This window comes from Vanessa cardui, chromosome 9 (genome assembly GCF_905220365.1).
Source record: "Vanessa cardui chromosome 9, ilVanCard2.1, whole genome shotgun sequence".
Taxonomy (NCBI): Eukaryota; Metazoa; Arthropoda; class Insecta; order Lepidoptera; family Nymphalidae; genus Vanessa; species Vanessa cardui.
The window spans coordinates 13,169,366-13,183,209 of record NC_061131.1 but is presented as its reverse complement, the minus strand read 5'-3'; positions in this window follow the sequence as shown (position 1 = coordinate 13,183,209).

Below are 13,844 nucleotides of genomic sequence, written 5' to 3'. Positions count from 1 at the left end.
AAGTGCAAGCTTTCCCTTATGTCTTGGTGGTAGGGTTTTGTGCAAGACCGTCTTGGTAGGTTACCTTATCAGTTATTCTACCGCCAAATAACAGTACTCAGTATTTTTGTGTTCCGGTTTGAAGGGTGAGTGAGCCAGTGTAACTACAGGCACAAGGGCCATAACATCTTAGTTCCCAAGGTTGGTGGCACATTGACGATGTAAGGAATAGTTAATATTTCTTACAGCGTCATTGTCTATGGGTGATGGTGACCACATAACATCATGGTGGCCGATATGCTCTTTCGCCATCCTATACCATAAAAAAAATCTGTGCGACACAGACTTGGTACATACTTCTATTCTAAGTTGTCTGTGCAACTTAGCAGCGCAGACACAAGTCAGTGTATTGGAAAAGTCTAAGCTTTGCATGAAAACGTCGGAGCTATTCATGAAAGTTGCAAGTCTGTGCGTATTTTTGTGAGAGAGTAATTGATCAATGAATATTTAAAAATTGATTAAATGTTTAATAAAAAATGATTGAATTTTATTAATCTCTGGTAAATCTATTCGCACCGAGGTTTGCAACAATATTGCTAAGAAATTAGTTTGAACAACTTTGCGTCCTTAAAAATAAAAGTCGGAGGTAATAAAAGACCGTACATTTTGTCGATAGACTTTCTTACTCACACTTGTAAGTCAGAGTAAGACAGATGCTTGTACGACAAAACTCTGTGCAAAGTCTGTCTGTGGACCAACAATTGCACTCAAAACGTGATGGTATGGCATATCTGACGAACGAAATGCCCGACATATATGACGCTTGCTGCGTAGACAGGCTTACCTCCAGAGTGCTCCAATAGTTGTTTCATATGCCATTATAGCCGAGATATCCCAGTGGAGAGCCAAGATGGCCCAGTGGTTAGAACGCATGCGTCTTAACCTATGATTGCGGGGGAAATCCCAGGTAGACATCACTGAATATTCATGTGCTTAATTTGTATTTATAATTCATCTCGTGCTTGGAGGTGAAGGAAAACATTGTGAGGTAACCTGCATATGTCTAATTTCAAAGAAATCCTGCCACATGTGTATTCCTCAAAGAGAGAGGAGGTTTTAGCCCAGCTGTGGGAAATTAGCAGGCTGTTGTTGTTGTTGTATGATAAAAGACAATATATATTTCTGAACACTTGTCATAAACTAACAAATGACACTTTATAATGTTGTCTTAAATTTTCGCGATTATTACACATTTAAATAAAACTAATTATAACGGATGAATCGCGTATATTAATTATTTTTAAACATCCCGACGTTTCGAGCACTTTGCAGTGTTCGTGGTCACGGGTAGTCTACCCGTTGTAGTACGTTGTACCCGGGATGTTTAAAAATAATTAATATACGCGATTCATCCGTTATAATTAGTTTTATTTAAATGACACTTTATTCCAATAATTACCCAAGCTTTGCATGTCGTACAACAATCAAAACGTAATTACAATCATAAATTAGTTTTTTTATGTATATATAAATAGTAATTAATATATTACAAATCAATGAGCATTCATTCTTAGCTCGGTTGTCATGCAAACTACAATTATCGTGATTGACAAATTTGTTGTCTAATTGTATAAAGTTTACGATTTAATTTGAGCCGAGATTGCCCAGTGGTTCGAACGCGTGCATAAAATAAAATTTCCAAAAAATAAAATTTTTGACAAATTTTGAAAAAAACTAAAAAACGTGATAACTCAAAAATGGTTGACTTTTGGATTATGCATATAGGGGTTAAAATTATTGCAAATAGTCACCCCTATCACCTCTTAACGGATATACGTCGAGTTACCAATAACCCTGTATATATATGTGTTTAATTTATGTTTATAATAATTCGTCTCGTGCTCGGCGGTGAAGTAAAACATTTCAATTTCATCGAAGTTCTGCCACATGTGCATTCCACTAACCCGCATCGGAACAGCGTGGTGGAATATGTTTCAAACACTCTCCTTAATGGAAATGGCTGTAGCCCAAAAGTGAGAAATTTACAGGCTGTTACTTTACTACTTTACTTACATATTCAGTAATGAAGGTTTTTTCTTAGATTTAATTAAGGCAGAATCTGTCGTAAAGTCAGAACCCCCCACAACTTGAGTTACCCTGAGGTCTTAACCTCTGATGTTAGTGTATTTTTGCACGAATTTCCTCTGAATTCAAATAGACAGGTGTGTATATTATTTCTTATTCGCATATAGGTTATACCTACTAGAATAGTCAAATTTATTAATTTATATTTTTGTATAATTTTTAAACATGTATCAATAGATGTCGCTGTTCAAAAACTTTGATTTTCTAAATCGCGATATCCTTTGTCAAAGGAAAATATATAACACTGGAAAATACAAATTAATAAACTGTCTTTGTCTTGGAAACGAGTGGTGTTTTTTCATGGTCGCATCGAGTCGGATGAAGTGTCAATATAAAAATGGCAGTTAAGTGAATGTGATTGTGTCATAGAAGAACAAACTGTAAGTAACTAATAATAAATTAGTGTACAACCAAGCAAGCATAGTGAATTGGGACTTAAAAAAATTTGACTTATCGTGACGTCCCAGGAAGCCATTTTAAATTTCTTCTAAGTCAATCTTTCAAACACTAACAATTATTTGTGAATATTGGACTTCGAAAAAACGTGAAAACTGAACTTAGAATAATTTACTAATTTAAGATTAAAAAAAAAAAACGTGAAAATTGAACTTAGAATAATTTGCTAATTTTAGACTTAGAAAAAACTAGAGCAATTTTATCTTAGCAAATTTTAACTGTCAAAGAAATTTTCTTGAAAAAATAAAATGGATGCCTGGATCAGATTACAAGATGACATTATTCAAAAAATAGAAAGAAGCTATATAACCTTTAAGAAATCTCCAAAAGATAGAATTACAATGAGCTACATTGAAACAAGATTGGAATCTTTAGAAAAGCAATGGTTTTCATTTGAAGAAACACATCGTAAATTAATTGTTGAGTCTAAGAAGGAAGAGTACATGAAGTCGGAGTACAACACAAGTAATATATTTAGTAAGGGTGAAGATTTGTATACAGATTATAAAACAGCAATGAAGGATCATCTATACTATCATATCAATTCAACCACTTCAGATTGTGTGAAAGCTGACGGTAACCAGAATTGCGTGAAGTTACCTAGAATCTCTATACCTACATTCTCTGGTCATTACTCTCAGTGGACTACCTTCCGAGATCTGTTCTTGTCTTCTGTTGGATGACGTACAGAAGCTCCATTATTTGAAGAGTTATCTAACAGGCGAAGCTGAGCAACTGTTGCGACATCTACCGGTTGCCAGTGAAAACTATCTAACTTGTTGGAATACTTTAGAACATAGATTTAATAATAAGAAATTTATAACTGATTGTATTTTTAAAAGATTCTTTAGTCAAAAAACTGTAACAACTGAATCATCTAACTGTTTAAAAGAGCTTTTTGATACCACTAATGAATGTCTTAATGGTTTAAAAAATGAAGGTGTTGATGTAGACAGTTGGGATCTCATTGTAATTTACATATTGTGTTCTAAATTAGATAATGAATCTCGCAAGCAGTGGGAAGCTAAGGTTTGTAGTTTAAATAATGAATTGCCAACATTAAAACAATTTTTAGAATTTATAGAGCATAGATTCAGGTCGCTTGAATTTTTATGTAGTAAATTTACAAAAAGTAATGTCACTAAGTCTCATCACGTTGTCAATAATGTCAGTAGAAATAAAATGTCATTATGTATTTATTGTTCTGACACAAATCACACGCTCGGGACTTGTAAAGAGTTTGCCAATGAAAACTTGCCATCACGACGTAACTTCGTGCAAAAATCAGGTTTGTGTTTCAATTGCTTAGGAGCTAATCATTCTGTAACATCGTGTCGTTTGCCCACGCGTTGTAGAATTTGTAAACGGAAACATCATTCCTTGCTGCATGAAGCAACAATTGATAACACCAGTACCAATATGTTAGTTAACGAAGCACCAAAAGACGAGACCAAAATCAACAACATTACCACTTGTTTATCTAACACTAACTGTCAAGTTGTATTGGCAACAGCTTTAGTGAACGCTGTAGCTAGCAATGGGTCGCACTTTACATTAAGGTCTTTATTAGACCAGGGATCGCGGGCATCATTTATTACGGAGTCTGCAGCTCAGTTGCTTGGGTTTAAGAAAATACAATGTAATAGTGTTATCACTGGAGTGGGGGATGAGGAAGAAACTTCCTCACTTAATTCCAAATACGTAGTATTTATAAAGCTTCAATCGCTCCACGACCCTACTTTTACCATACAAGTTAAAGCACTCGTGTTAAGTAAACTAACTTCATTTCTCCCTGTAAGAAAACTCAAGGTCCAAATGTGGCCAACTTTACCAGTTTTGAAGTTAGCGGATCCAATGTTTAATATACCAAATAAAATCGATCTTTTACTTGGCGCTGAAGTCTACTGTCAGATTATAACTGAAGGATTGATGAGAGGCCCACCTGGAACACCAATTGCACAAAACACCAGACTGGGTTGGATTTTATCGGGAAAAGCTAGTTGTGATAGTGAAACCAATACTTCCTGTACTATCGCAAGTTTGCATACCAACATAACTAACGAAGAGTTTAACCTTAAACAATTTTGGGAACTAGAATCGGATAATTTCACGCTGGAGAAACAATTAACTCCGGATGAAAAAAGATGTGAAGAGATATTTCAAGAAACAACCAAACGCGATGATTTTGGCAGGTATATTGTCAAACTATCATTTAAGGAAGCTGATCCGAGCTGTAAATATGGAAATTAACGTGAGATTGCATTGAAAAGACTTCGAATGTTAGAAAGAAGATTTATTAAATCACCACATTTGAAGTCTGAATACACTCATGTCATTTCAGAATATTTACAACTGGGTCATATGGAAGAAGTACCTACAAAAGAAATAAAAAATCCCACAACGGTTTACTTACCTTATCATGAAGTAGTACGAGAAGATAAAAAAACTACTAAATTTCGAATCGTGTTTAATGCTTCAAATCGTGATAACAATGGTGTGTCCCTTAACAGCAACCTCCTTGTAGGTCCAACCTTACAATCGGATTTAAGGCACATCCTTATGAGGTGGAGACTTCATCCCATTTCACCAGCAATAATTAAAGCAAAAATAATTATTCAAAAGCTATGGTTAAGCGGAATAGATTGGGATGATGAATTACCATCTAAGCTTTTAAATGAATGGACACACTATCGGGAAGAACTCATTGAACTTACAAAATTTCGTATTCCACGATGGATTAATTTTAGCGAGTCAAATAATACAACAGAACTACATGGATTCTGCGATGCATCCAATAAAGCATATGCTGCTGTTGTTTATATGCGTATTGTAGATGATATTGGAAACGTTAATGTCCACTTGTTGACTGCAAAAACAAGAGTAGCACCCATTAAATAAATCTCAATTCCTAGGCTTGAATTGTGTGGAGCTGTTCTTTTGGCTAAATTATTACAGGAAGTTTCAGCATTATTAAAAATATCAACAACTTGTATCCACGCATAGACAGACTCTACCGTAGTGCTAGCCTGGCTAAGCGACCATCCAAGTCGTTGGAAAACATTTGTAGCCAACCGAGTTTCAGGAATCCTTAACATCTTAAATAGAGATCAATGGTCACACGTATCATCTGGTGACAACCCAGCTGATTGTGCGTCGCGCGGGTTAAATCCATCTGAAGTAGCAGAATTTCAGCAATGGAAATCAGGTCCAGCATATTAAAGATAACAATAAAGTATTCAAGAAGAGCAAACTTACCTCTTTGAATCCATTTCTAGATGAAGCAGGTATCTTGAGAGTTGGTGGGCGACTAGAACAAGCTGAAATAAAAACTGACACAAAACATCCAATAATACTTCCTTCAAAATCTCATCTTACCAACCTAATTCTGGCAGAAACTCACATGAACACATTACACGGCGGACCACAATTAATGTTAAATTATCTTCGTAGTAAATACTGGGTTCTTGATGCAAAAAATCGCGTTAAAATGGTTGTTCGTAACTGTGTGGTCTGTGCACGACACGCTGCACTGACAAGGAATCAATTGATGGGGCAGTTACCACCGGTTTGTGTAACGCCAATTCGAGCATTTTATCGTAGTAGAGTGGATTACGCAGGCCCTATACAGATCATAACGTCTAAAGGTAGATGTATGAGGGCCTATAAAGGCTACATATGTTTATTTGTGTGCATGGCAACAAGAGCCATTCATTTGGAAGCTGTGAGTGATCTCACTTCACAAAGTTTCATTGCTGCGTTCAAACGTTTTGTTGCCAGACGCGGTCATTGTGCTGACTTATATAGCGACAACGGAACAAATTTTGTTGGTGCCGCACGGGAACTCAGAATTCTGTTTGCTCAAGAGAAGTCGACATTGACAAAAGATATTGCTGAGGCTTTAGCAAACAACGGTATAACTTGGCACTTTATTCCACCGCATTCCCCGCACTTCGGCGGACTTTGGGAAGCTGGAATTAAATCTACTAAGCATAATCTTCGACGGGTAATAGGTAATGCGACATTAACCTTTGAGGAACTTACGACTTTGCTCTATCAAATCGAAGCTTGCTTAAAGTCCAGGCCTTTGTCACAAATAAGTTCAAATTCACAAGATCCCATACCTCTGACTCCAGCACATTTTTTGATAGGTGAACCGATAAAACTTGTTCCAGAGAAAAATTATGAATCATCATCTATTTCATCTTTAAAACGGTGGCAATTAACACAAAAAATGTTACAACATTTTTGGCGTAGGTGGTCGAGAGAATATCTTACTCAATTTCTACATCGTTACAAGTGGGCAAACAAAAATCCTGAACCTGAGATAGGTAATTTAGTTTTAGTTAAAGAGGATGATCTCCCGCCAGCTAAATGGCTTTTAGGTAGAATTATAGAAAAACATCCTGGTTTAGACGATATTACGAGGGTGTTTACGTTAAAATGTAAAGGTGTCTTGTTGAAGCGACCAGTAACTAAAATTTGTGTTTTGCCTATTACTCAGTAAGATTATTTATTTGTTATAAATAATTGTTGTTTTGTTTTAGTACCATAATTTGGGTTAAGATTTTTAAGTTTTTGTTCTTAACCATCTTGAAAAAAAATACGATTATATCTTATACAGTCAATTTTTTCGAATAAAAAGTTGATCAAGGTGGGTGAGAGCAATGGACATTCTGTCCGTGGTGGGCGGAATGTATAATTTTTAAACATGTATCAATAGATGTCGCTGTTCAAAAACTTTGATTTTCTAAATCGCGATATCCTTTGTCAAAGGAAAATATATAACACTGGAAAATACAAATTAATAAACTGTCTTTGTCTTGGAAACGAGTGGTGTTTTATTCATTTTTGTACATCTTTTTTTTCAATTTATATAATTCCAAAACAATATTCGCAAATAAACTTCTATTATATATTTATTTTATTTTCATTCAGAGAAAATATAGTGATTAGGTGTTAATACCAAAAGTTGGTAGTGCATTGTCGTTATATAATGATTAATATTAATTAAAAATAAAATGAAATCGTTCCAAATATAATTGGGCATCCAGTCTTGTAAAATTATTTTCGTTTTCCAACTGAATAGTTACCTAAAGGTTGAAAACTAAAGCTTTATCGAATTGTTATTGTTAATTATATTGAAATATGTCACTAAGAAATACATACAAAGTTCCTTTGAATTAAAAATATAATGATTTGAAAATATTTTGCTTTGTGTGTAATTTTAATTGAAGAGCTGATTTGGATTTTTCTGTTTTGTTATCAATAAATATGAATATTTTATAGTCAAACAAATTGGTTGTGAGTTTTTAAAATGCGATTTAGCAGAAAACTAGTAGATCAATTAAGGAGCTTATTGTAAATATGTTTGTAATCATATTCAAATGTTATTGACCCGGTTATGGATGTGTTGATAGCGAAGGTAGTCAGAGCATATTTGCCACTTAATGGTCAGTGCTAATTTGCATTCCTTATACCTGGAGAGCTAGGGATCCCTCCGAGTGACGGTCTTTCTGTGAGGTTAAAAATTTTAACATTTATGATTTAAACCGTGCTAAGGTCAATACTCATGACCTAACAGGTCCATCATCTCCTTCATTTAAATACATTCAAATAGATTGAGTAAAAAACTTGTTGCGATGTGACAGGTAAATTGAAAGAGGACAGTTGATGAGGTATAATAAACTTTCTCCTGTGTAGTTGAAATTTGGATATGTTTTTGAGTAAACCTTTGAGAATAAATATGTACAATGACATTTTTGAATTGCATAACTCCTTGATAGGCGAGGAAAATACTGCTAAGAGCGTGCGTTTAAGAATTATTACGTGAACGAAACGAAAGAAATCCAAATGAAATGGACGAAGATGTAACCGACCTATCAAATGACCTGAATAAAACTATGCGACACAGATATTTTAGCATTAATGCTAGTAAACATGGACCATCTTCACAATAATATACATATAATCTAAAAATCTATATGGAATATGGCTTTTAAGTTTTCAAAAATGGATAAATATTTCTGAACCATTTGGGACCTTCTATTTGCCAAAGCTTACTGGGATTTCATGCGAAGTCAAAGTCAAAGATCTTTATCCAATGTAAAAGACTATATAGACTACCACCGGTTCGATATCAAATACCTCTTAACATATTACGCCAATGCCTTTAGCTTTAGAGATTGAGATGTTACGTCCCTGTACCTATAATTTCGTCGATCACGAGAACTTGGTTTTTTATATTTAAAACATAGTAGCTCAGATATCTAGGAGTGTTACACCACGCCACGGAAGGCATGTTGATTTGGTGATGATGAGCTATGTAGTCGATTGATATTACATTAGATTATGAAGGTGAAGGTTTGGAAAGAGTAAATCTGAATACATACTTGTGTTTAGTGATGCTATATCACGTGCAGTTAAATCTCCCTTAAAACTAAACACTGTAGCCAAAATAAGTTACATTACATTAGTGCTCATGATAAGACTTACATATAAAATAGTTGAGGCCTCAGTCAAATTTCCTATGTCAAGATTATTATGTTCTAAACTGGATTATTTTGTAATCGGCTTGAAGGTAAGAACAAATTTATGAAAACACTTCGGAATATGTAATAATTATTATTTGTAATATAAGAGCAAGAAGGTTAAGAAATTAACAAGAATTGATAATTATAATTAAAGTTATACTATCAAGCTGTAATAATTGTATGAACTAATTCATAGATAGTATTTTACAATAATATAAAAGAAAAAAAAACTGACTTACTGACACAATAAAATGCATAAAGATAAAACTTAAGATAAGTATATTTTAATACACAAATGAACTTGTTAATGTATCATATAGAATATTCAAACTTAAAATAGTAGTTCAAAGACTTCGTAAAGTGGAAAATTAATGTGCTCACTAGCAAGATGAAAGTATTAATAAAATTGCGTAAGCGATTATGTAACTAGATACTCCGTATAAATAATTAACAATACCACACATTGGCATTGAAAACGTGATTACATGTCATTGATCTTGAAGATCAGCTGGTTTGATGACGGAAATTCTATAGAAATATTTATCAAGTACAGTCAGCTTCAGAAAAATATGATCAAATAACTGTTCGATTGTATGTATGTGTGTATTAATTTTTGTATGAAAACAACATATCAATTTCGTTATAGAATACACGTCAAAAAAGATATAAATATATGTCAGGTCAATATGTAAAGCGAATGTACTCCATTCCTGTGTATGATTGATTTATGAATAATATTTTTAAAAAATATTCGAAACAAAATATAATAGACGGGATTCAGACTAGAATAACATTACCGCAAATCATACACTAGCTGAGCCATAAACAATGACTTATTCAAGAAATCGGGAAGCCGAGATGGCCCATTGGTTACAACACAATCACAAATCTTTACTGATGATAACAGGTTCAAATTCATCTCGACCTCGGTGGTGAAGGAAACATCGTGACGAAACCTGCATGTGTCTCATTTGATATAAATTCTGCTACATGTGTATTCGACCTACCTGCATTAGAACAGCGTGGTGGAATATGTTCCAAACCTTCTCCTAAAGGGGAGGCCTTAACCCAGCAGTGAAAAATTTACAGGCTGTTTTTGTTATTATAGTATTCAAGAAAGTCATATTATCAAAGTATCAAAATGGCGTATTATATTAATTCGGCTGTCAACATTCCACAAGTGATACGAACTCATTTGTCAGTGAATAACAATCTAATGAAAGTTAGACTAATGACTGCGAGATATCATAACTGACATTGTAAGAGAGAAAGTGATCGATCAATCGATCAATCAATCAATCTACTGTCAAAAAGTTTTGCATGCACAGTTTGAAGGGTACAGATAAATGGTTATTAAATCATGCTTTCACCGCCACAGGTTGTTGAAATTGCAGACGATAATGTTACTTTGTTTTGGTTATATATCATTTTTAATCGGCTTACTGTAATGTGATCTGGCTGAAATCGACAATCAAGGAAAAAGCCTCATTCCCCTTCCATACGATATTTTCTTCTCTTTTTCTTTGTATGTCTCTTTCTATTAAATATTATTTCACATAATATTATTTAATGTTTGGAAGTTTGAAATTCGCACCGGTATCCGAAAAGCTGTGTGGAAACCGGCTGTCATGGTATGTATAACGAGGTAGGGGACGACTAAAGAAACGATGGATGGATTGTATGAAAGACGATATGACTGGGAAGAATGTTACTGATGAGATGATGTTAGACATAGAAGTATGGAAGAAGAAGACATGTTTTGCCGACCCAAAAATAAAATTGGTTAAAGGCACTTTTTCACAAGACTTTTGGACATTTTTTTTTTCGTATCATTTATACATTCTCAAAGATTGTTAATTTATTTCATTACATCCGTTATTTAATACACAATACATAGCGACAGCATTTTCATATCAAACGAGGGTCCACCAACTTATTTCTTTTTGTATATCTTATATCTGAGACGGACTGTACATACATATAATTATAATCGAGTTATGCAACATGGCAAAGTTCAGACAAATATACCACACTCAGATGTCAATACATAACTTAATTGCTTTCACAACGAATACTTTTATATCACTGTACATAAAATAAACATTTTAATTAGTAGCTATATGTTATCCGTGAAATATATGTATTTATATGTTTAAATAAACTAATTACGGAATTCATCCGTTTGGGTATTTAACACGAATTAATTAAGTTTACGATTGTATTCATAAATTATAATCATTTAACGTAAAGATTAAAGTAATGATAGTCAATTTTAATGTTCGTGTTGATACAACATTATGATACACTTTATTCAGGTTTTTATATGCAATTATGAGAGTCGAGATGGCCCAGTGGTTAGAACACGTGCATCTTAACCGATGATTGCGGGTTCAAACCCAGGCAAGCACCGCTGATTCATGTGCTTAATTTGTCTTTGCATCGAGGATACTTGCATGTGACTAATTTCATAGAAATTCTGCCACATGTGTATTCCACCAACCCGCATTGGAACAGCGTGGTGGAATATGTTCCAAACCTTCTCTAATGGAGAGGAGGCCTTTAGCCCAGCTGTGGGAATTTACAGGCTGTTGTTGTTGTTGTATGAATTATTGTTCAAAAAAAGGTCTAATGATGTTTTTTTTTTATATTTACTTGGTGGTAGCTTGTGCAAGATTGGGTAGGATACCCATCAATACTGAGCATTGTTGTGTTTCAGTTTGAATGATGAGTGAGCCAGTATAACCACAGGTGTAAGGGACATATTATATTATGTGTTCTGTGTACTTGAATCAACGTTAGTCTAACAGTTTACAATCTCGCGCGACAGATTATAATTTACTTACAATGTTAATTTATTTTATGATATCCGTTGGTGGATTATCAAATGATAATTGCCATCACCATCACCAATCACCATCTGATGGTAATTGGTAAGTCATGATTACCGCACAAAGACAACGGCTATCCCTATGATGGATATATCCCTTGTGTTTGTAGTTATACAGACTCACACGCCTTTCCAACCCGCATTGGAACAGAACAGAATGCAGAATTTCTGTAAAATTTGTCATATGCAGGTTTCCTCACGATGTTTTCCTTCACCGCTGAGTACGAGATAAATTATAAAGACAAATTAAGCACATGAATCAGCGGTGCATGCCAGGGTTTGAACCCGCAATCATCGGTTAAAATGCACGCGTTCTAACTACTGGGCCATCTCGACTCAACAAAGCCTTACCACCAAATAAATTATACTATAAATATTATTTCGTTCTACATTACAATTATCCAAAACAGTTAACAGTTTTACTATTTAATAAGTAAAAATAAAATAACATAAATTATAATAGAACAAAGTAATAATACAAATTCAATTCTTTATCTTTGAACTGTGTTCACAACATGCTAAATCTATTAGAAGGTTAAAAACAAGCGTAAAAGGTCCCGCCACATTTTGATATCATTTTTTATCAAAGTACAAATATGTTTTAAAAGTGTTAATAATTTAACGTAGGTAAGTACTCCACTTAAACATATTGAGCGTAAGAGTACAAACAATGCTCCGATGATCTTCAATCGCTAACAACATTTCAATAGTTTAAAGATTGATCATCTTTAGACACCCCTCTAACACGTGACTTGGTTTATTTGTACATCCTGTAACTTATAAATTTTGTGTCATTACTTAAACAATTTTGTTTTATTCTTTGTTCGAATTTCAAATTAATTATGACAGAAAAAAGTTGCATTGAACTGAAAGCCGTTAAAGAACTTCCATAAGGCAGTTCGTATTTGTCTTGCTGGCACGCGCTGAACTGAAGTGACAGCGAACTTGAATGAAAATAGTTTTCACGCTGTTCTCGTGTTTCACGCATGATCGCGTCTTGTTCTCCATTTCGAGTCGGTATGTATACACTTCAAAGGTTTTGCGGGATGCGAATGCAGTGTTAACGCAAAGGAGGCCATGTTCCACGAAAAGCAGGGACGAGTTGATTTTTTGGTTTCCTATGTTTTACTTTGGTTCACATAATTGTATTGACGTTCCATGATTCAACTTCCATGCATATTTAAGGAGTGGAATAAACTGTACTAAAGGTGTTAATGATTGTGACTGAGGAAGTACATTTTACTCTGACTCACGTATAAATCTGATCATAATAGTCGGGCAACTTACTAGATTAATGGTGAATATCCATGTAAAATCAAAGATTAATAGCATACGATAAAGGTAGAGTCTGATTTGCGATCTTGGAAGAGATGTCTCTTTCAAAGCAGGCATGATGCTACAATGCAAAATGTTGGTATCAGTGTGAAGGAAGAAAGTATATTATCTTTTGATATAAATATTAACAATTGGGCCATACGATGATTACTGGTCACCGCCGCCTGTATTCATTGGCGCTTTAAGAAATATTAGCTAATCTTATATTACCTATGACCATTGACTTTACAACTAAGATGTTGTGTTATATTATGTGGCTGTTACAGTAGGTCACTCCTACTGTAACATCCTTATTAATGTCTACAATTATACAGTAGCGTTTGCATTGTAAGTGAAAAAAATATGTTTATATACGATATAACATTAGAAACATCTAAAAATATCAGTGTTTTTCTGCTATATTATACATATAAACCTTCTTCTTAGTTTACTCTATCTATTAAGAAAAACCGCATCAAAATCAGTTGAGTAGTTTTAAGGATGTCAGCATACACAGGGACAAACTTACAGCG